The sequence below is a fragment of the Rhinatrema bivittatum genome, chromosome 1, assembly GCF_901001135.1.
Source record: "Rhinatrema bivittatum chromosome 1, aRhiBiv1.1, whole genome shotgun sequence".
Taxonomy (NCBI): domain Eukaryota; kingdom Metazoa; phylum Chordata; class Amphibia; order Gymnophiona; family Rhinatrematidae; genus Rhinatrema; species Rhinatrema bivittatum.
Genome location: NC_042615.1, coordinates 360,009,621 through 360,032,830, shown reverse-complemented (window position 1 = coordinate 360,032,830; position 23,210 = coordinate 360,009,621). Strand labels below are relative to the sequence as shown.

The 23,210-nt window shown below is 45.8% G+C and overlaps 1 protein-coding gene across 2 annotated transcripts in view; it reads left to right on the top strand.

Annotated features, from left to right (window-relative positions):
* FRAS1 (Fraser extracellular matrix complex subunit 1) overlaps positions 1–23,210 on the top strand; it is an 868,026-nt gene that overhangs the window by 351,118 nt on the left and 493,698 nt on the right. The window lies entirely within an intron of this gene.

Here is a 23,210-nt window from a genome sequence, read left to right as displayed (position 1 = left end):
CCAAATCTTTTGACTTTCACTTGCTTTGTGGCATTTCCTTTCCTAGGCCTGTATATAGTGAATTTGCTGTACATTGGACTACATCTACAGGCCAGGGAATAGAAGTGGCCATATCAACTGCTCCTACACACAACGATTTTCTTTTCAGCTTTTATTGTAAACGGAGAAGTCATGGCAACTGTTACTCTAGGTACCTGTGACAGGCCAGCTAAGAGAGTGACATTCGAGGCCAAGCCCAGCTGGACATTTTGTTGTAAATGCCCACTTGTGTTCTCACCCTCTGCCACCTGGAGACCCTGTAGGACTCTGGGGACTGCTGGCGATGCTGCTTCTCCTACAAAGATACAGGGAAGTGCTCTGCTTCCTCTCTATCTCAAAGCAGAAGGGGTTGGCACGGCTCCCTGGGAGCTCTCTGGGGAGCCTTGCTTTCTTCCAGAATTTAAACGGATCTGACTGTCTCACGCAGCCCACAGATTGACTCTGCACAGGGCTGAGGAGTTAGCACTTTCCTGCATTCCTGTACCCTGTGAGAATGCAGTCAACTTCCTCCCTGCAGCAAGCACAGCTTTTGCAGCTGTAGCCCGGCAGGTTTTAATTCTATTTTTGCAAGCTCCTGTGTGGGGGTCTACTCAATCTGTCACAGTAGGCTTGGCATGCTCCTCAACCAGGGAAATGATCATTTGATTGCCAGGGAGCTTCATTCAGAGCTCACAGCTGGTTCTGAAAGGCAATTCATTACGTTTTATTGTACCCCACCTAGAATATTAGATAGAGAGGGGAAAAAATGTCTTAAATAAATAATTTCTTCAAGGACAAGCAGTATGGCAGTCCTTACACATGGGCGACATCATGTGATGGAGCCCAGCATGGAAAAGTTCTATCAAAGTTTCTAGAACTTTGACTGAGCCTCACTGGGCATGCCCACGGCATTCTATTATGTCACACATCCACGCAGGATCCCTTCAGTCTCTCATTTTTCACAGAGCCCATAGGTCATGATTTGAGCCTCTTCTTTTCTGAAGTATTTGTATTTCCCTGTACGTACCAGGATCAGTCCAGACTGCTGGGTTATGCCTCCCGTCCAGCAGATGGAGTCAGAGAGAAACTGAAAAGGCACCACTGATATACCCTGGTGCGCCCCCTGTGATCCTTCAGTATATCTCTGACTCCAGCAGATGAGAGAGCATAACCTTGCGGTCCTGATCTCCTGTAAATTGAATTGTGAAGGGGTTTCCCTATCAGGTTTGATTAGTATATAGGAGAAATCCTGTGTCTGGATCAAGGTAATATTTTGTACCTAATGAGGTACTGCTAATTTGGTATTGCTAATAGGAGCCGTAGCAGGCAAGGCAGGGCACTGCCCTACAGCCTTTTCCCGGGGTTTCTTTCAGCCCTACCCAGTGAGAGGAGGGGAGAATTAATCGGTGGGCCGGTCACTCTCCCTTTCCGACTCCTGAGAAGTTTAATTCCTCGGAGAAAAAGTTTAGCCGGGTGCACTACACCCCCTACCGGCTCCAATAATAAATTGTTTGTGAGGTAATTTACTTAGCTGCCGGTGGCAGCGCTCTCAATAAAAAAAAAAAACAAAAAAAAAAACAAAAAAAAAACCCAAAAAAAAAACAAAAACGAGGTAATTTGGTCCCAGCCTGCTGTACTCACTGTGGTCTCCGGAAGGGGTGGCTTGTCACCCAGCCCTTGTTCGCGCCATTTTTCGCGCCGTTTTTCGTGCCGTTTTTGGATTTTCTTAAAAAAAAAAAAAATGCCCCGAGGAACTGTTTGTGCGGCGTGTGGGGATCACGGCCGCCGGCTCTCCCGCGAGGGCCTTTGCTCCCGGTGTCTTCCCGGGGGTGAGGGCTCCTCGCGGGGGCCAGCCGCGGCCGGGGGCTCCCCTTCCCCTCGGACTGGTGCATGGGCAGCGTCGGGCAGATCTCGGCAGTCCTCGCTGCCGATTCCGGTTGCGGCGGCCATTTTGGAAAATTCGGCGGCCATTTTAAATGAGCTCGAGGGCGACGCAATTTCCTCCGAAGAAGGGGAGGACCTCCCCCTTCTGTCCCCGCCGGACCTTAGCCCCCGCGGGCCAGATTTGCCACCTGGGGGAGCAAAAGGAGGTTCCTTGAAAAGACCTCATCCCTTTACCTCACAATTTGTTCTTTTGCTCCATAAGGCGTATATGGAAGCCGAAACGGAATGGGATCAGGGTAATCCTGGCCCAGCTAAACAGGGAAGAGTTTCTACAGGTCTCTTTGGATTGGGAGATCCAGCTCCGGCTCCTCCTAAACCCCCGCAGCAGGCTTCTCCGGCTCCCCCTCCAAAACCACAGCCTGCAGCTCCGGTTCCCCTTTCACAGGCTCCGTCCCCTCCGGATCCTGATACGGACGTGGGGGGTACAGACCCTGTTGACCCGGTTGAGGGGGATGATCCTCAGATTCTCCGGTTATTTCATAAGGAGGAATTGGATCCGTTGATTACTCATGTCCTTAGGGAACTAAAGATTCCAATACCCCAGATAGACTCAAATGCCCAGCCAGGGGATTTTGACTTGGATGGGCTCCGCACTCCCGCGCATGCTTTTCCTTTTCACAATAAACTGTTTCAGCTTGTGTCCCGGGAATGGGATAATCCGGAGGCAACTCTTAGAGTCAGCCGGGCTATGGATAAGCTTTACCCTCTCCCTACTGAATCCTTGGAGCTCCTTAGGGTGCCAAGGGTGGATTCGGCGGTCACTGCCATGGCAAAACATACCACCATTCCCGTAACAGGGGGTACGGCCCTTAGGGATCTTCAAGATCGGAAGTTGGAGACGTTGCTTAAACGCATCTTTGAGGTGTCAGCCTTGGGAGTACGGGCGGCAGTTTGCAGTTGCATGGTACAAAGGGCTACCCTTCGCTGGGTACAACAGATGTTGACATCTCAGGATCTGCCTCCGGATGAAGCAGAGCAGGCAAACCGCATAGAATCTGCGGTGGCTTACGCCGCAGATGCCTTCTATGACCTCCTCCGCACTTCGGCCCGGTCTATGTCTTCGGCAGTGTCGGCTCGGAGGTTACTCTGGCTGCGTCACTGGGCAGCAGATTCTTCCTCCAAGGCCCAACTCGGTTCCTTTCCCTTCGGGGAAAACTGTTATTTGGCACCGAGTTAGAAGACCTTATCCGGTCTTTGGGGGAGAATAAGGTGTTCAAGTTACCAGAGGACAGGCCTAGATTTTTTCGCCCTTCGGGTACTTTTCGCGGACGATTTCGCGGGCAGCGACGTTTTCGATCGGGGAGGGGCTCCTCCTTTGCTACAAGGCAGCCATCTACGCGCTCCCAGTCATGGACTCCTTCCTTTCATGGTAGAAGGCCGGCCCGCGCAGGGGCGTCTCATACCTTCGCCACCTCTAAAGCGGCTCAATGAAGGAACGCCGGTCCATTCCTCCGTCCCGGAGGTCGGAGGACGACTCTCTTACTTTCGGGAGGAATGGGCCACAATTACCACGGACCAATGGGTCCTCGACATTATCTCTCACGGATACGCCTTAGATTTTGCAAAACCCCTGCGCGATTTGTTTCTAATCTCTCCCAGCGGTTCTCTAGTAAAGCAACAACGAATTGCTCAGACCCTGGAGCGGTTACAGGAGCTGGAGCGATAGTGCCAGTTGCCGCCCGCCGAACAGCGCACAGGCCGTTATTCCATCTATTTCATCGTTCCCAAAAAGGAGGGCACGTTCCGGCCGATTCTGGATCTCAAGCGGGTCAACAGGGCTTTGCGCATACCGCGGTTTCGGATGGAGGCCCTGCGCTCGGTCATCGCCGCGGTACACAAAGGCGAGTATTTGGCTTCCTTAGATCTCACGGAGGCTTACTTGCACATAGGAATCCAAGAGTTCCATCAAAGATTTCTGCGCTTTATGGTCCTGGGATCTCATTTCCAGTTCTGCGCTCTTCCGTTCGGTCTGGCGACAGCTCCGAGAGTGTTCACCAAGGTAATGGTGGTCGTGGCGGCGAGTCTTCGGAGAGACGGAGTGTTGGTACACCCTTATTTGGACGACTGGCTCATTCGGGCGAAATCGCGCCGTCTCTGCGAGGACGCAATTCAGGCAGTTCTCCATTGCCTCCACTCCTTGGGGTGGGTAGTCAATTACCCCAAGAGCCATCTGATCCCCTCCCAGAATTTGGAATTTCTGGGCGCCTCGTTCGATACCGAAGTGGGGAAGGTTTTCCTGCCACGGGCAAGGATGGAGCGGCTGATGGCGCACGTTCGCCGTCTTCTCGCCCTTTCCTTGCCAGTGGTATGGGATTACTTACAGGTCCTTGGATATATGGCGTCCACTCTGGATTTGGTTCCGTGGTCTTTTGCGCATATGCGGCCGCTACAGAGGGCCCTTCTGTCTCGTTGGGACCCCAAATCGGAAGAGTTTCAGATACCTTTGCCACTCTTACCCCCAGCGCGGACCAGTTTGCAGTGGTGGTTGGATCCGGTCCACTTGCTCCAAGGTACCGATTTGGAGCCACCCCAATGGATTATTGTCACGACCGATGCCAGTCTGACGGGCTGGGGAGCAGTCTGTCAGTCTCAGTCCGCTCAGGGACGTTGGACGCCTTCTCAAACCAAGTGGTCTATCAATCGTTTGGAAACAAGGGCGGTTCGCCTAGCGCTACAACATTTTCTGCCTTTGATTCGGGACAGAGCAGTTCGGGTTTTGTCCAACAACGCAACCACGGTAGCGTATATAAATCGGCAAGGCGGTACACGGAGTCTACCGGTGGCAACCGAAGCCAGCCAATTGATGGTGTGGGCAGAGCAGCACCTGTCTCGGATTGCGGCGTCTCACATCGCAGGAGTCGACAACGTTCAAGCAGACTATCTCAGCAGGCAACGCCTAGATCCGGGAGAGTGGGAACTATCTCCCGAGGCACTCAGACTCATCTGCCGCCGGTGGGGAACTCCACGGTTGGACCTCATGGCAACTCGTTTGAATGCCAAGGCAGCTCGCTTCTTCAGTCGCCGAAGGGAACACGGGTCGGAGGGCGTGGACGCGCTAGTTCTTCCCTGGCCCACGCACGTTCTTCTGTATGTGTTTCCACCGTGGCCGTTGGTGGGGAAAATATTGCGGCGAATAGAATCCCACGCGGGACCCGTCGTTCTCGTAGCCCCGGAGTGGCCAAGGAGGCCGTGGTTCGCCGACCTCATCAATCTAGCGGTGGACGGCCCCTTGCGTCTCGGGCATCTGCCTCGGCTCCTTCGGCAGGGTCCAGTATTTTTCAACCAGGCCGATCGCTTTTGTCTAGCGGCTTGGCTTATGAGAGGCGGCAATTGAGAAAGAAAGGATATCCGGAGTCGGTCATTACTACTCTTCTGCAGGCTCGTAAACCCTCTACCTCGGTTGCTTATGTCAGGGTATGGAGAGTTTTTGACTCCTGGTGTCAGGGTCTGGAGGTGCCGTCGCGGAAGGCTACGGTGTCTCATATTCTGACTTTTTTGCAAGAGGATCTAAAGAAGGGTTTATCTTATAATTCTCTGCGTGTGCAGGTGGCAGCCTTAGGCTGTTACCGCGGTAAACTTGACGGAATTTCCATTGCCATGCATCCGGACGTTGCACGATTTTTAAAAGGAGTTAAGCATTTGCGACCCCCGGTACGACCTATCTGTCCTTCTTGGAGTTTAAATTTGGTTCTCCGGGGTCTTTGTACTTCTCCGTTTGAACCCCTACGAAGGGCTACTCTCAAGGATCTCACTCTCAAAACTGTTTTTCTCGTCGCTATTTGTTCGGCTCGCCGAATCTTGGAACTTCAGGCGTTGTCTTGTAGGGAACCTTTTCTCCGTATTTCTAATTCGGGGGTTTCTCTACGTACCGTTCCCTCGTTTTTGCCTAAGGTAGTTTCCGCTTTTCATGTCAACCAGACGGTGGACCTACCGGCCTTTGCGGTTGACGGAGCGGAGGCGTCGCGGCAACCGGAACTTCGCAAGTTGGATGTTCGAAGGACGCTCTTGCGGTACCTGGACGTTACCAACCCTTTTCGGTTGTCTGATCATCTGTTTGTCTTGTGGGGTGGTCCAAAGAAAGGGAATAAAGCTTCGAAAGCTATGATAGCACGCTGGTTGAAAGAGGCGATTGTTTCTACTTACATTTCCCAAGGTCGCGCCGTTCCGGAGGGTCTTAAGGCTCATTCTCTGCGCTCCCAGGCGGCGTCTTGGGCAGAGAGTGGTTTTATCTCCTCACAGGAAATTTGCCGAGCGGCTACTTGGAAGACGTTGCACACATTTGCGAGACATTACCGTTTGGACGTGCGCGCTCCGACGGTGGACTCCTTTGGCAGTGGTGTGCTTCGTGCGGGACTGTCAGGGTCCCACCCCGTTTAGGGCAGCTTGGGTACTTCCCAGCAGTCTGGACTGATCCTGGTACGTACAGGGAAAGGAAAATTAGGACTTACCTGATAATTTTCATTCCTGTAGTACCAAGGATCAGTCCAGACGCCCGCCCATATCAGTGAAGAGTATAAAGTCCCACAACTGTTGTTCTTTTTTTTTCGGGTTCCGTTTTTACGGGTACTTGTTCTTTTTTGTATGGTTGACTGCATGGTTTCCTCGTTTTCCACATGTTCATACTTTTCATCTTTATCTTGATCTAGTCACAGAGTTTGCCATAGTTTTCTAATTTTCATACTGCTTTGTTATGGATTATACTGAAGGATCGCAGGGGGCGCACCAGGGTATATCAGTGGTGCCTTTTCAGTTTCTCTCTGACTCCATCTGCTGGACGGGAGGCATAACCCAGCAGTCTGGACTGATCCTTGGTACTACAGGAATGAAAATTATCAGGTAAGTCCTAATTTTCCTGTTTTTTTCGTGCATTTTTCCTTCAGCTTTGGCTGTCCATTATGGGGTCCGGTGTGTTCTTTCTTGTAGTTCCATTGGCAATTTTTGTGGAGAAACTAGAGAAAAGGATTCAGCAGACCATGGAAAAGGCGAGAACTTGATGCCAAGGTATCGAGGGCACTGAGACCGGCATCAGAGTTCTTCGAGCTGCTGCTTGACTCCCTTCAAGTGCTCACCTGTCTGCATTGATGCCGATGCCCAAAAGGGCATCGGGGTTGGTGTCTGCCAGCCCATTGCTAATTTCTGGCTCCTCAGAGGAGGAAGCTTCTCTGAGAGGTCAAGGTTCCTTGGGGTCCAGGACACAACATCAAGTTGGACTAGTCCATGACCCACTGGCTGAAGACAAAAGCACAAGAGAACCCTTCCCTGCTGAGTACAGTGAGTCAGGTTTTTAGTATTCCTGGAAGTCACCGCTACAGCTCTAAGATGTCTCTTGAGATGAAGTGTCCATGGGTCTGCCTTCTGATCTCTCTCCTCCACCAGACAGAAGGAAGTTCCTCATGATGACCTCTCCTTCGTGGGCTTTGTACAGGAAATGGCTGAGATCATTCCATGCTGATCCTAATCAATAGTAGCCACAAAGTCTTGAGAATTGCAGGGGCAAGTCCAATGTCTTTGCAGGTATATCCTTCCCAGAAGGGCTCCCTAAGTTAAGTACACATTTTCATGGAAGAGAGCTGTGAAAAATGGGACAAGCCATAAGCTTCCAGATGGTTTGCCTCAAGATAAAAGTATCACAGTAGATACAGTGAATAATAGTCATTATGTTTATTTGATTTGAAAGAAAATTCCTTGAATCTGATAAAGAATTAGCAAATTATCTTGTTACCAATTACTGCAATTATGTACCCCAGCAGGAGTATATTAGAAGTGCAAGCCCTGGGGTGGGCGGGCAGAGGGGTAGGGAGGGAGGGCCTTTAACAGTCAAGGCTATCGGTGAAAAAAATATTCCTTGGTATATACTTATTGTGAGTTTATCTAATCCACTGAAAGTTAGGGGGGGGGGGGTTCCCTTAATTCTCTAAAACTATAAAAGCAATTTAAACTTCACACTATAACAAACAAAATATAAAATCTACACTTTAGTGTTTAAATCTGAGCAGTTCCCTCAAAGGACCCAATAATGAAAATGCAGAACACTTTTCTGCTAGATCCCAGATAATTAAGGTAGAAAAGGAGTTGACTCACCTTAAATCTAAATTAGCTACAATAAAAAAGGAATCAGCAACCAGCAAGAAAACCTCACCCACTTTACAGCATTCAGGATTCTTTCTCCCACTACCCCAGAAGATTCAGAACCCAGAAACAATTGGTTTATAGTGGGCTCAGGTAAGATAAGATCTGTGACCCAAAGACACCCATTCTTCACAATTGATGCCCTCCCCCCCATTTGCACAGAGCATCCAGAAACCCAAGAATAAATGGATTACAGTGGGCTCCAGTAAGATAAAACCTGCGTTGCAGAGATACCCATTCTCTCAAGATATTCAAGTACAAAATGCCTTTTCTGTATTGGAAAATGAAGAAGCTTTAGCAATAGAGAGTGAAATGGTATCTGAAAGGAAAGAAGAAACCCAATGCATCCAGAAATTCCATAAGGCAACCAAAATCCATAAGAGAAAACTAATTCTGCTGGGAGACTCAGTCATCAGAGACACGGATTTGGGAATTCTTTTGAAGGCAAACACTATAGTTAAATGCCTTCCAGGTCCTCAGCTAGTAGAAATGCAAATAGGATAGTCAATGCAATTACAGGCCGATACAGAAAAACCCGCGGGAGAGCCGACGAGCGCCCGTCAGTGAAGAAAATAAGGATTTTGAAGTTGACATTAACATCCACCTGGGAAGCAATGACCTTGCTAGAAACAGCATCCAAGTGGTACAGAGAGATTTCCAGATTCTGAGGAAGCAGATTAGGCACATGACGAAGACTATTGCCTTTTCAGAAGTGTTACCTGTTCGTGGAAAGGGGAAGGAGAGGCTAAGCCATATTGATAACTTCAATGCATGGCTCAAAACCTGGTGTAAGGAACAAAGTTTTGGATATATTGGGGGCTGGGACCAAGTATGGAACAGTAAAAGGCTCTGTGTCAAAAATGACTTACATCTGTCTGTGGCAGGAAAAAGGCTCCTAAGCAGGGGCGGATTATGGGAAAATAGTGGCCTGGGGGATTTTTCTCCATACTGGCCCATGGGTACCCAATTACACATACATGTTGGTGAGTCACCAAATACAGAATAAAGGGACCATAACATATACACAGAAATACACAGACAAACTGAACTGGAAATCACAAGAAGTTAGACTGTATGTAATGTAGCAATGGAAAAACAGAAAATACCATCATTCCTCATAAAACATCAAACAATAAAGTCAAGAACTATAAAACATCAATCACAATAGGAAAATCATACAAAAAATATATATTTCAAAACTGCTGATGAATAGATCCTCCAGTAATTTAACTCATATACAAATTTTTGAAAATTTCCCTAACACCAATAAAATATTTCAAAAAGAGCAGACATCAAATAATAAGAAAATGCCATACTGGGTCAGACCAAGGGTCCATCAAGCCCAGCATCCTGTTTCCAACAGTGGCCAATCCAGGCCATAAGAACCTGGCAAGTACCCAAAAACTAAGTCTATTCCATGTAACCGTTGCTAATGGCAGTGGCTATTCTCTAAGTGAACTTAATAGCAGGTAATGGACTTCTCCTCCAAGAACTTATCCAATCCTTTTTTAAACACAGCTATACTAACTGCACGAACCACATTCTCTGGCAACAAATTCCAGAGTTTAATTGTGCGTTGAGTAAAAAAGAACTTTCTCCTATTAGTTTTAAATGTGCCCCATGCTAACTTCATGGAGTGTCCCCTAGTCTTTCTACTATCCGAAAGAGTAAATAACCGATTCACATCTACCTGTTCTAGACCTCTCATGATTTTAAACACCTCTATCATATCCCCCCTCAGTCGTCTCTTCTCCAAGTTGAAAAGTCCTAACCTCTTTAGTCTTTCCTCATAGGGGAGTTGTTCCATTCCCCTTATCATTTTGGTAGCCCTTCTCTGTACCTTCTCCATCGCAATTATATCTTTTTTGAGATGCGGCGACTAGAATTGTACACAGTATTCAAGGTGCGGTCTCACCATGGAGCGATACAGAGGCATTATGACATTTTCCGTTTTATTCATCATTCCTTTTCTAATAATTAAAACTAATAAGGATAGAAAAAAAATCCCCGTTTCTCCATACCTTTAATTCCAGTCACCTTGAGATGGTCATGAATTAGTTGTTCTCTAGCACAGTGGTTCTTAACCTTTTTTCTGTCGGGACACACCTGACAGATGGTTCTTACATACGAGACACACTGAACACATGACCATCATAAAGCTAAATGTAAAAGTACAGTTTGCATCCACAGAAACCCCCCTGACCCACAATTATGGATGTAAAGCAAAATTATGACATTCCCCATACAACTCACCTTACAAAAAATATATTCTGGTTCTAGTGTCATCGCAGTAATAGCAACAAAACTCCAACTACCAGGCTCAATAGCCCTACTTATGAAAAGACAGCAGTTTATCACTATTGCATGTCCTCTTGAGAAAATACAACAAATAAGACTGATACAGTAAAATACCTCACCTCGGTCACATACACAGAACCGACCTAACATACTCCCAGGATCTGCAGTAATGCACATAAACTAATCCGCACACAGTTACACTTGTATTATGGAATGCACTCAAACAGTAACAACCCTACCTATGAAAAGGCAACTACAAATATTAAATCAGGCCCTAAACACCAATACACCTCCTATTAGGAAAACAGAACTAGCCAAGCAGCTATAGATCCCAACACAGAAATAATTGTATAACTATACTAATAAGCAGAATAAAGGACAACTATGAACAGAATAATATCCAACAATTAAAAACTCATAAAAATTATTTAAAATTCTCCAAACACCAATAAAATATTTCAAAACAGCAGACATCACATAATATTCAGTAATTAAAATGGCAGTCAGTCAAGAAAAATAAACTTAAAAAGCCACCTTTACTAACCCCCTCCATCAGCTCTCCTACTCCTCTTCCATGCAGTCCAGTAGCACACATCAGAAGCAGTAGTGGCTGAAGCTCTGTACTCATGGTCCTCTTCCTTAGGGCCCACGACCAGTCTCTCTGTCTCTCACAAAAAAACATACCAGTTAAACCCCCATGACCAGTTTCTGTCTTTCACACACCAATCATCTCCCGACCAGTCTTTCTCTTACATACACACCAGTCACCTTCCCCAGGCTTCTCACTCCCATGCTGTGTCTCACACACACCCAGGTTTCTTACTCCTATGCTAGCTCTCGCCACATGCACAGGCTTCTCATTCCCATAATTACTTTCTTTCTCTCTCACACACACATACCAGTCACACTCACATACCAGTTTCTGTCTCTCACACACCAATCATCTCCTGACCAGTTTTTCTCTTACACACACACACACACACACACACACACACACACACACACACACACACACACAAACACACCAGTCACCTTCCCGAACAGTCACTCTCTCTCTCTCTCTCTCATGCACACACACACACAGGCTTCCCACTTCCATGTTCTGTCTTACATATATATGCTTCTCACTCCCATACTGTGTCTCACACACACACATGTTTCTCACACCTATGCTAGCTCTCTTCACATACACAGGCTTCTCATTCCCATAATCACTTTCTCTCTCTCACACAGACACATTCCAGTCATCTCCCTGACCAGTCACTTCCATTGTCTCTCCTATACACACACACACACACACACTCACACACACATCACCTCTCTGACAGTTTCTCTCAATCACACACATGCTCTCTCTCACACACTTTACATAGATGATCTCAATCAAATGCTCTCACATACAGGCTCTCACTCACAGTTACACATTCACACTCTCAATCACACATACATACATACACATACATTCTCTCACTTACTGGCTGGCTGGCTTTCTCTCATTTCCTGCCCCCCCCCCCCCCCCCCCGAGCACAAATAGTAGCTGCAGCAGCCTCTTCCTCTAGTCCCCGCATGCCAAGAAAGAAGAATCCCATTGGCCACGGGAGGCTAATTCTGCTGTCTCCTGTGCCGATTTCTGGCTGCTTCTGATTTTGCTTCAGGCGCACGCTATTGCCCGGGGCTGACGCAGCCCGACGCTACTTTTTGGTGCGGCATGGTTCTTTCTTTTTCCCGCGCACCCCACTGCACATCACTTCTTGTTCCAGGCCAGGGGGGCAGGTGCGGGAAGAAGCAAAGGCCCAGCCGCAGTTGCCATCCTCCACTAGCACTGCTGCCGTTCCCATCCAGGCTTGAATGTGCTGATAGCCCGGGTGGCAACGGCAGCAGTGGAAGATTGTCCCTCTCGCTCGGCGAGGGAAAAGGGGGGAAGAACAGCGGGAGACAGGTTGAGAAGCGCTGCTTTGGAGGGAGGGGGTGGCCATTTGGGTAGGAAGGCGGCTTGAGAATGAAAGGAGCCTGCCGCAGAGGAAAGCTGTGGGAGCTGGGAGGCAGGCATTCAGTCCGTGGTGAGGCAGTGGCAGGAAGTGTGCTGGCTGCCTCCCACTGGCAAAAATGCAAGCGGGGCAGGTGCAAATGGAGGCGGCGGGGCACGGGAGAAGTGCTGCGGGGAAAATTCAAAAGCAGCACTTAAGCCGAGGGCCTCGGGGGAGGCTTCCGCTCTCGGAGAAATGTCACATGGCTGCTGTTGGTCACCGTGACCAACACCTGTCACGTAATTGTGCGTTGAGTGAAAAAGAATTTTCTCCGATTAGTCTTAAATGTGCCCCATGCTAACTTCAAGGAGTGCCCCCTAGTCTTTCTATCAGGGCCGCCATCAGGGCAGTATTCTTGGGCCTGCAGTATGGGGCCCCAGGATCTACTGCCACATATGGGGGCCCGCAGCCGCCAGGCGGCAGGTGCGCTTGGGGGATGTATTAGTTCATGGCAAAGAGGCCCACTGAGGCTCTCTCCGACAGTCTGTCGCCCAGGGGCCTACTGAAACCTGGAGCCGGCCCTGGGTGCGGGCCCCAGAGAAGGGAGAGAATCAATGCTATGCGTGTCTTTTAGACACACATAGCATTGATTTACAGAGCACCGCAGACAGAGACTCGTCCGCACGCTCTGTCCTGCCAGCGTTCACTGTCTGACGCGGCTGTGACGTCACCGCCGCGTCAGACAGTATGCGCCGGCAAAGCGCGCGGGCCGTCGCTGTCTGCTTGCTAGCTGGAGGCCGAGGAGCCGCGGAGCCCCCGGAGCGCAAAGGGTAAGTAACAAGTTTGTTTTGCCGGTGCATTATCTATTTATTACTGGGGGGACGTCTGGTGCATTATCTATTTATTACTGGGGGGAGCTGGTGCATTATCTATTTATTACTGGGGGGACGTCTGGTGTATTATCTATTTATTACTGGGGGGCTGGTGCATTATCTATTTATTAGTGTGAACTAGGCCTAACAAGTCAACCGCTGAATGAATGGCCACATGAGGGAGGGTTTACATTGAATTTTCGGCTTCCGTAATCAAGCACATAATGTGTATGATCGGGAAGGCCCAAAGCATAGTAAGACAGTTTTTTATGTGCGAGAAGCACTTTTTTTCTCTTTTCTTGATTAAATGCATTTTTTTATTATAAGCAGCAGCTACTAAAATGATTTTGCAACAGACTTTCTTTGTTATATAGAACACAGTTGGAACATGGCCTTATACATAGTAAGCAGTTTATCATAGACCTTGATTACTAGCAAATGTTCATTATTTGTCTCTAGTAAATTCTGATAACCCCAAAGAATGTACCATCACAAATCTGGCTCTCAAAAACGGAAGGTCCCTGCATGGTTTAAGTGACACTCGGTGGAGTTCAAGAATAGAGGCTGTACGTCCAATTGCGCAGAATCTGCCAAGCATTTTAAAGGCTCTGGAAAAAGTTCTTGCATCCAGAAAACTCACAAATGATGCGCATTCAGATGCCCAAGGTCTATATGACTATTTTTTATCCTTTCGGGCAGTGGTTTTAGCAACATTCTGGGTAAAAGTGCTTACCAGCTTCGAGGAGAGAAACAAAATACTTCAATCAAGGTCTATTTCTATGGAAATTGGTGTCGCTAACATTAAAGCTCTCTCTGAAGAGATGAAACTGCTTCGAGAAAAGTGGCCTGTTTTACTTTCTGAAGCTAAAGCTGTGGCAGATTGCATGGAGATTCCCAAGGAACTACTGAACCCTCAACAATTGCGGCAAATAAAGTCAAGGCATCATGATGCAATAGATCCTGAAGATCATTTTAAAGCTAATGTCTTCCTTGTGGCAATGGACACAATAATTTCTGACCTTCATCAACGCTTCCAGTCTATGGAGGAAGTCTGCAAGCTATTTTCTCCAATCTTAAAAGTGAGAACAATGAGTGAAGAAGATCTGATGGCATCGACTGAGGAATTGATCTCAGCATACCCTGAAGATTTTACATCATCTTTACTCAGTGAGCTGCAACATCTTCGGAAAGTGTACGAAGCTACATTTCCAGAAGACATGGGTCCCTTAGATTTGCTTAACTCAATCTACAAACTAGAGCTTCAAGGAATATTCGGAGAGGTGTGTATTGCTCTTCGGATTTTCACCACCCTCCCACTTTCAGTGGCGGAAGGAGAGAGGGCATTTAGCAAACTTTCATCAATCAAGAACTATCTGCGTTCTACAATGAGTGAACAACGTCTAAACGGCCTGGCAATTCTCTCTATTGAGCATGAGCTTGCCAGACAACTCAGTTACAAAGACTTAATTAAAGATTTTGCAAATCAGAAAGTAAGAAGACTGATTGCTTCATAAACCTGAATTTGCTGTTATTTCCACTATGAGTCGAGATGGACACAATTCAGTACTCACACTGAACTGCTTTATTGGATAGAACCCACTGGATTTCTCAGATACTGTGCATTTATCTAAGTGATTTGAGTTTGTTGACTTGTTTTTATTTTTTTACACCTATGGTGGAGTTTACACATAGGTATAAACATTGTTGCATATACTTTATCCACTGAATGCTTGTGGCCCAGACATTTTGGCTGTATGGGGCCTCAAAATTCCTGATGGCGGCCCTGCTTTCTATTATCCGAAAGAGTAAATAACCGATTCACATTTGATTTTAAAGACCTCTATCATATCCCCCCTCAGCCGTCTCTTCTCCAAACTGAACAGCCTTAACCTCTTTAGCCTTTCCTCATAGGGGAGCTGTTCCATCATCCCCTTTATCATTTTGGTCGCCCTTCTCTTGATTTAATAAATCAAGCTTTGCTTCATATTACTTCAACATCCTGGTCTGCTTTTAAGGCTGGTGGCGGAGAAGCAAGAGAACGCTCATCTTCATGTGCCCGTGTCCCCCCGTGTATTGGGATCTTTTTTTTCCCTTCTTATTTTGTTGAGCCGTACTGCTCGCTGAGGTCTCAGCAGACCCCAGTGGTTTTTAATTGGCACTCCCTGGTGCCCTGCTAATTTTCTTGCTTTGAAAAGCTAATGCTGTTTTATGACTGATTTTTGCAAGTCTGCAGCTGAAAGTGGCTGGGAATATTTGCCCAGGTCCTCGAGGGAACGAAACCAATTTGCTTTAGTTCAGCCTGGCTGCATTGATTGCATAAAACCAGAGCAGCCCCATCCATAATTCATGGCCACGCCCTCATTGTTTCAGAGCACACCAAAGGCAACGCGCCAGCAGAATGTCCACGCTGCTGGGACATTAGGACTGGGTAGCAGCCTTGCTTTCCTTTCCTGGAATTTTGGTATTTATCTCCCTGGTTATTTCTCGTTGGACTGAGGTCTGCGGTGCATATTTTCTCATAACAGTTACCATGGAGTGAGATGGAATGGTTGACCTGCAGCACAAAATCCTGAGGCCCAGGAAAACCAGAGATCAATGCGAGGCAGCCAGCAACTTGAATTCATCCTTCCACAGATCACCACGTCAGGGAAAAGCTGCAAAGGTGGTATTGGATGAGAAAATTCAATAAGCTTTGTCATGAAAAAAAGACCAGAAGGAGCACGGTCTCTGCTAGTGTATCCCTCCCCATGACAAATACAGAAGTGGGAAATATTTTAACCCGATTCAATGCAATCATCCAATCTATCCCAGCGATTTGGCTAGAATGTTTGGTTATATGGAGTCCTCAGGGTAGCCAACCGGGGCTGGCAGTCCCTGGAGTGCTGTAGTGACTGGCATGGGGTAAAGTAGAAAAGACCAAGGTATCTTAATTTCGGAATCCTTATCAGAATGCTAATCAGAGGGCAGTGCACTGTGGAATATTTGGGGATGGATTTTACATCGCCCTCTTCCATAGCTCCTCTTAGCTGTGTTGTTCCCATGTTGACCCCCCTCCGTTTTAGAGGTGGCCCAAGTCACCCTTTGTCAGTCAGAGGTCATTTTTCAACCATGGGTCCAGGGGGTGTTAGTCGAGAGGTAAGCAAGTCTCCATCGTGCATTATAAACTTTAGTTGTCCATTTTTGGAATAGTTGAAGTACCAGTCGGTGTCAGGAGTCCAGAATACAGTTTATAAGTACCTTCTGCCCAGTCTGTTAGTGTGTGAGTTAATCCCTCTTGCTGATATCTGCACAATTCTCACAGTTCAGACACAGAAAGAATGTAGATGGATATTTTTTTAATCTTTTATCTGTCTGTTTCCTATAAGATATTTCTGCTTTAGTCAGCACTTCTCTAAAATGGCACAGTAATACCAGTGCAAGAAAAGAGCGGGTGGATGTCTAAATAAGTCTTAGGTTTTTAATTGGGGCAATTTCTGGGTCGGATTATTTATTTATCTATTTATCTATCTATCTATTTATTTATTTATTTAAAACCTTTTTTATACCGGCATTAGTGGGTACATCGTGCCGGTTTACATTGTAACAAAATGGTTGAAAATACATATAACAGGAATGGTAAAACATGGAGGGAGGGGTACAATTAAGACAGTATGGAAGGATAGTGCAACAGCAGAAAAAACTTCTTAACAATGTGAGTCAAAATTATACATCGATATAGAGGCAGTTCTAGTTGCTACTAGAGTAGAGCTAATTGATTACATTTGTATCGTTTGTATATTTTGTGTTTGATATGTATTGCATACGTTTTAACGTTTGTTTAGATTGTTTTCTCTCTGGTGGTGAAGGTTTGTTGTTTGGTTTTTTTTATTGTTCAGCTATGATTTTTGAATTACCTATTAAATTTGCTTTGAGGGGAAGTATTTTATTATTTGGATGTATGTGTAATAGGTATGGATAAATCAAAGAAAATACTATAGCAATCCCTGTTCACACTGCAAGAGGGATACTGTCCTCCTCCACTCTCCCATTGTTGCGTTCGTGCCTATTCTCGCCCTCGCTCCACTCCAGCAGCAGCCGCAGCAGCCGCAGCAGCATCTGTCCGTCAGACCCTTCGGGTCTGACGGACAGATGCTGCTGCGGCTTCTCCTCGCCATTTTCTTCCTGGAATCCCCGGGCTGGCCTGACGCTATGGATCCGCCATGTTCCTGATGACGTATGGGCGCGTGCTCCAGACTTTGTACCAGCAAGGGTGCGAACCTCGGGGCGTCCCCCCATAGTGATGTCATCCGCTTCCAACATAAAAGGTCTTTGACTGCTAATTCAAATAGAGTTAGCAAGGACAAGGGTAGGAACCCCTTCCTCGCAACTCTCGGGGAATCCTTTCTCCGCTGCTCTGCCTCTACAGACTCACCTAGGGGTATCTGCTCCTCGGGGGCCCCGCTCTCTCTCTCCTTGATTTCAGATTGTTGGACGGGATCCGGTACTCGCTCCTCGAGGGCCTACGTTCCCGAATACTCAGAAGACTCCTATTGCCTGGAGGCGATCGCAGACGTGAACACAGTGAGTCCTATTATAGACAGTAACTGGTACTCGCTCCACGAGGGCCCCTGTTCCTAATCTCTAAGACTCCTTTCAGTCTAAGACGTTATCGCAGGTATGGAGATCGTGAGTTATGATTGCAGATTGCAGATAGGAACCGGTACTCGCTCCACGAGGACCTATGTTCCTAATACCTTTCTCAGACTCTCTTCTCCCTCAGAAGATATCGCATTCCTATATCTTATGGAGTACTATTACAGAATTACAGATAGGAACCGGTACTCGTTCCACGAGGGCCAATGTTCCTAATACCTTTCTCAGACTCTCTTCTCCCTCAGAAGATATCGCATACCTATATCTTATGGAGTACTATTACAGAATTACAGATAGGAACTGGCACTCGCTCCACGAGGACCTATGTTCCTAAATCTCTCCTAACCTCTTTTCCATTCCAGAAGTCATCCCATACACAGTTATTGTGAATTCTATTTCAGACTGCCTATAAGAACCAGTATTCACCTGCGGCTCCTGTTCCTGAATATACTGAAGACTCTCTGTTGCATAGGAGGACATTACAGATATCTACAAGTGTGAGTGTATCATCTACCACTGGTTATATGTCCAGCATAACCTGTCTACTCACTACCTATAGTCTCTCCTTACAGCTCAGCAACTCAGAGATCGTAATTCCAGTATCAGAGGGACTTCAGCCCTGCCGGGCACATCAGCTCACTACTGCCACCTCTGGTGGTTCTACTTCCAGTCTAATAAAGAACTATCTGTGTTTGTCTCAATACTCCTTCCTAGCCGGTGGTCCCTCTCAGGATCTCCACTTGAGTGCGCTGTCATCTGCCATCGGCCCAAGGATTCACTATTTCTACTAAGTGTTACTCCTTACACTAATAGTGCGGTATTATTCATCTACCACTCTGAGGGAGCCAACCCACATCAGACCATTACTCCTCTCTCTGTGGAAGCTGATCCATATCACATAGCTATCTCTACGTGAGGATCATACAGGTTGCTGGCTCCTCCTCCTACAGGAACTAAGCATAACACTTTGCCAACTTCTCCCCTCTGGGGGAGCAGAGCACTAACAAGATTGCTATTTCCTCCTCCTATCAGATTGCTCCCTCCGCCCTCCTGGCGGGGTGAGCGCTAACACCCATTTCTGGGGTTGTTGAGTTTCCATCATTTTTAGTTCCTCTACCTGAGCAAAATGTATCCTTTTTTGTCCTTTACCATGGCTCATCTTCCTGCTGAAGCCTTTACCCTGACTTCTGTATCTGTTTTCCACAAAACTTTCTACCGTGCTTAACAGAGTACAGTGAAATGTGCTGAACCTGTTGCCTTGAGCCATGATCCTTCGAGAAAGTGCTGGGAGGTCTGAGCAAATATATCCCTCTTAAAAATAGCAAGAATGTACTGGTTGGCTTAAAACATTTAATAGTCTGTGATCTAAAATTAATGGTAGCAAACATGACAGCCATAGTAATTCCGTGCTTAATCGCTAAAGGTTGCGAGCACAGCTGGGGTATTTGGTAAGTGCTCTATTTTAGACAAAGTCCATGCATGGCATTTTCTGGGGCTGTTTATAGTACAATGATATATAGAGCGTAAGGCAAACGACAGTATCGAATATCCCCAGCTAACAAAGGAAAAATGTAGCAGAATTTATCTTTCCGACATTCCATTCTCTCTATGGTGAAGCATTTCACCATGGAAGGGAGTGGGTATGAATGCATGAAAAGTTCTTTTTTCGGTTTTAAGCCTGCCCCTTGATTATTTCCAGCCAGTGACCTGGAATAAGAGTGAGCAAAGCACGGATTTACCATCCCTGGACCTCTGCAAAGAGGGCCCAGGCGGTGCAAGGATATCTTTGCGTGAGCATCACTTGTTCCCTTTTTTTTTTTTTTTTTTGCGTGAGCCTCTTGAATGCAGAGAAGCTGCTGCTGTTTGTGTGCTAGAATTACAGCCATGGGAATCGCTAAAAGAGAAACGTCTTCCCTCCCCCCCACCTCCCTAAAAGGTCCCCCAGTTATGAGTCAAAGCCGGAATAAATTGCATGTCATTTCTATAGGCTTGAAAGTTTAAATCAGCACAGAAGGGTCCCAGGATGAAGCGTTTGTTGTTTCTGTTGCTGCCTCAGAGAGCAAGAATCATCACGGTTTAGTGGAAACCTTACAGCGGATAGTGAGAAAAGGAAAGACTCAGCCTCCCCTGTGTGCTTCTGATATTCCTTGGGCAGCTGACGTCCCACTCTTGCTTTTTTTTTGCTAGATTCAGGGATTTGAATGGCCTGACAGGTACAGAAATTGAATTGCTGCTTAAATAAGAAAAAGCTTTTAAAAGCTTTCTGACGGCTCCACACGAGAAGCCAAAGCCGATTCGCCCATCAGTTTCAGTAAACTCTGGAGAGCATTGGAATTGGATCTGATATCAGGGTTCTCCCGTGGTCTGTCTAGAGACCAGTGGTGCTGGAAACTATTGCTCAGTTTAAATAGCAAACAACTGCAGTAAGGTACAGAAATCATGATCAAAGTACAATAAATAAAGTGCCTCGTGCTGAAGGTGATCCAGTCCAATAAAATATAAAGGCTTCTAGACCAGTGGTACTCAAAACGGTTCTCAAACTGCCCCCCACCAGCCAGCCTGGTTTCAGAATATCCCTAATTAGTATGCACGAGATATATTTGTATGCACTGCCTCCAGTACATATTTGTTTTAGAGTTATTCTGAAAACCTGACTGGCTGGGCCTAAGAACCATTTGAGAGGTATTGCTGGTCTAGAAATCTGTAATTTTATTGCCTTGGATTGCCTTCAGCAGGAGGCACATAATTTATTGTACGTTGATTATGACTTCTGAACCTTTCTGTATAGTATTAGTGCTTTGCTTTGTTATTTAAGTAGTACCATTAGTGTTTTATAAGGTAACTCTCTTGGCTTTATGGACTTTACAATGTAGGTACGAGCATGTATGGAAGTTAAATGATTTGCTCAAGGTCTCTCGGCAAATCCTAGATAAGGGAATCCAACCATCTTCAAGCCTGAAGTTCTGTGCTCTGACTACTGCCTTATTGCACACGGTGCCTGACCCTGTAACTTGTGAAATGCTCAGTCTGAAGTTCTGCAGCAGAAGATTCTCAGTGGGGTTGGATGTCAGGAGCTCACATTCTTGTATGTGGCATTCCCAGAGCTCTCCAGCAATAAGTCTGATTTATGGATTTCATACAGTATGGCTTTAAGCCGTATGGACTCGCGTTCCATGGATTTAATGCATCCCTGTGGTGAGCTGCAGTGTGCAAGTTTACACTGTTTTTGAAATAATAATAATAGTAGTAATATTTATTATTCTTATTTATTTTATTTGATGTACTATGTTTCCATTCAAATAAAGTGATTTACAAGAAAAAACAAAAATATACAAATAAACACTGTTAAAAATTACAACAGTTTCTCAAAGAATAAATAAGCAACAAAGTACAAAATATTACAAATAATTAACATAAAAGCCAGAAAATAAATATTAGAAAAGTATTTTTAATTAAAAAGGTCCACACTATAATAATTTATTATGTGCTTTACTGCCAGAAGTGTCCAGAGCATGGTACAAGAATAATACTAAAATATAAGAAATATAAATTGACATACCCATCATAAAAACACTCCCTCTCTCTTCTTATTGTTTTAAACTGTACTTTTGTACCTTCAGTTTTAGCAGGCAGGATTTTTAAAACTTGGTGTATTTTGAGGCTGGTCTTTCTTGAGTTCAGTGGCTGCAATGCTGGCATGTAATACTGTTGCATCAGTCCCAATTATGGTAGTGACAGGCTGTGGAAGATATGCCCCACTCATGAGAAGGCCTGGGTTCTCCTGACCCCTCATTACATTCTCACTAAGCAGAGGAAGTGACTATTCAGCCCATGGTCCCGTCTGATCGCAGTATACTTGATCTTTTTTTCATTTTTTTTTTTGTTTATAAAAGGCTGGGTGCTCTTCCATATAACCAGGAATCCACATTTTTCTCCAGTCTAAAAGTGAACTAACTGCTGGTAGATTGCTCATTGCATTGGATAATATGCCAAACCTTTTTGCAAAAGACCAGTTAGAAAATGTGGTTGATACCTGGAATTCTTCTCTGAGTCGGGCTCTTTATCTGACAGCTCCATTAAAAGAAAGGTCTTATTTACTCATAAAACAGCACTTTGGTTCTCTTCAGAACTTCACACTGAAAAGAAAGGATAGGAAACGTGAAAGGATTTGATGACACTTTCTGATAGGATGAAATATAGACTACATTTGAAAGAATATAATTTAGAGTTAAAAGAAACCAAAGAGAAATATTTTAATTCTCAGATTTCTCAAGCAAAAAAATCACGCTAAGGCCTTAATTTTAGGTAGTAAAAAACCTGCGAAAGCCTACTGCTGAATTAAATAATTCTACTCTTTTGTCCTTGGGCTGTGATTCGCCTGCGCAGCACTTTGAGCAAAAGATCATTCGGATCTGAGAAGAGCCAGATGCTAAGCCAAATGTTACATCATTTGTGAAATTAAGTAGTGACCTAGATATTGGCCTGGTCTTGAACACTTTTGATCATGGAATGCATAATGAAATGGCTAAAGCTGTGCGACTGGCAAAGCCTAGTATTGATGCTTGGATTCCTCTTTTCTGATTAAGGAATGTATCCACTCCTTTAATATTACACCTCTTCAACTGATTGTAAATTCCTCTCTATCGTCAGGAATGTTCCCTGCCCAACTGAAAGAAGCACTGGGATCATGACCCTGATAAAATTGTAGAGAATAAAGAAGTTGAGGCCCATATTCAAAAGCATTTCGCCGGGTAACTCAGAAGTTATCCGGCTAAATGAAGATTTGGGCATTTAGCTGGCTAGAATTTATCCAGATAAGTTAGGGGCATTCCAGGGGTGTAACTGGGAGGAGTTGAGTTATCCAGATAACTTAGCTGACTAACTTTGGTTGGCCTGTAGACCTGTCCTAAAGTTAGCCGGATAAACTTAGTTATATATATTCAGCAGTGAGGTTGTGCTGCTGAATATGTGGGCTAAGTTAGCTAGAAAAGCAGGCATTGTAGTAAAGGAGAAAAGCACAAGAACAGCATTGCTGCTAGAAGTGTCAGTACTAAGTGACTATTTTCTGGATCATATGGAGAGAGAGACAGAAGGATCCGTAAGTACTTAGGAATGCAATCAGAGGTCAAGAAAATGTGGCAGAAAGATACAAAAATAGTCCCAGTTGTATTGGACACCACCAGCCTAATTTAAAAAAAACTTCCAAGCGCACCATAAAATACTGCCTTAACATATTACATCTTGTGAACTCCACATGGAAGCTCTCTTTGCCACAATGCATGTATTGAGAAGAGCACTAGCAGTCAGTTTAAGAGATTGAGATCACTTCTAACGTACTCTGGCATAGGAG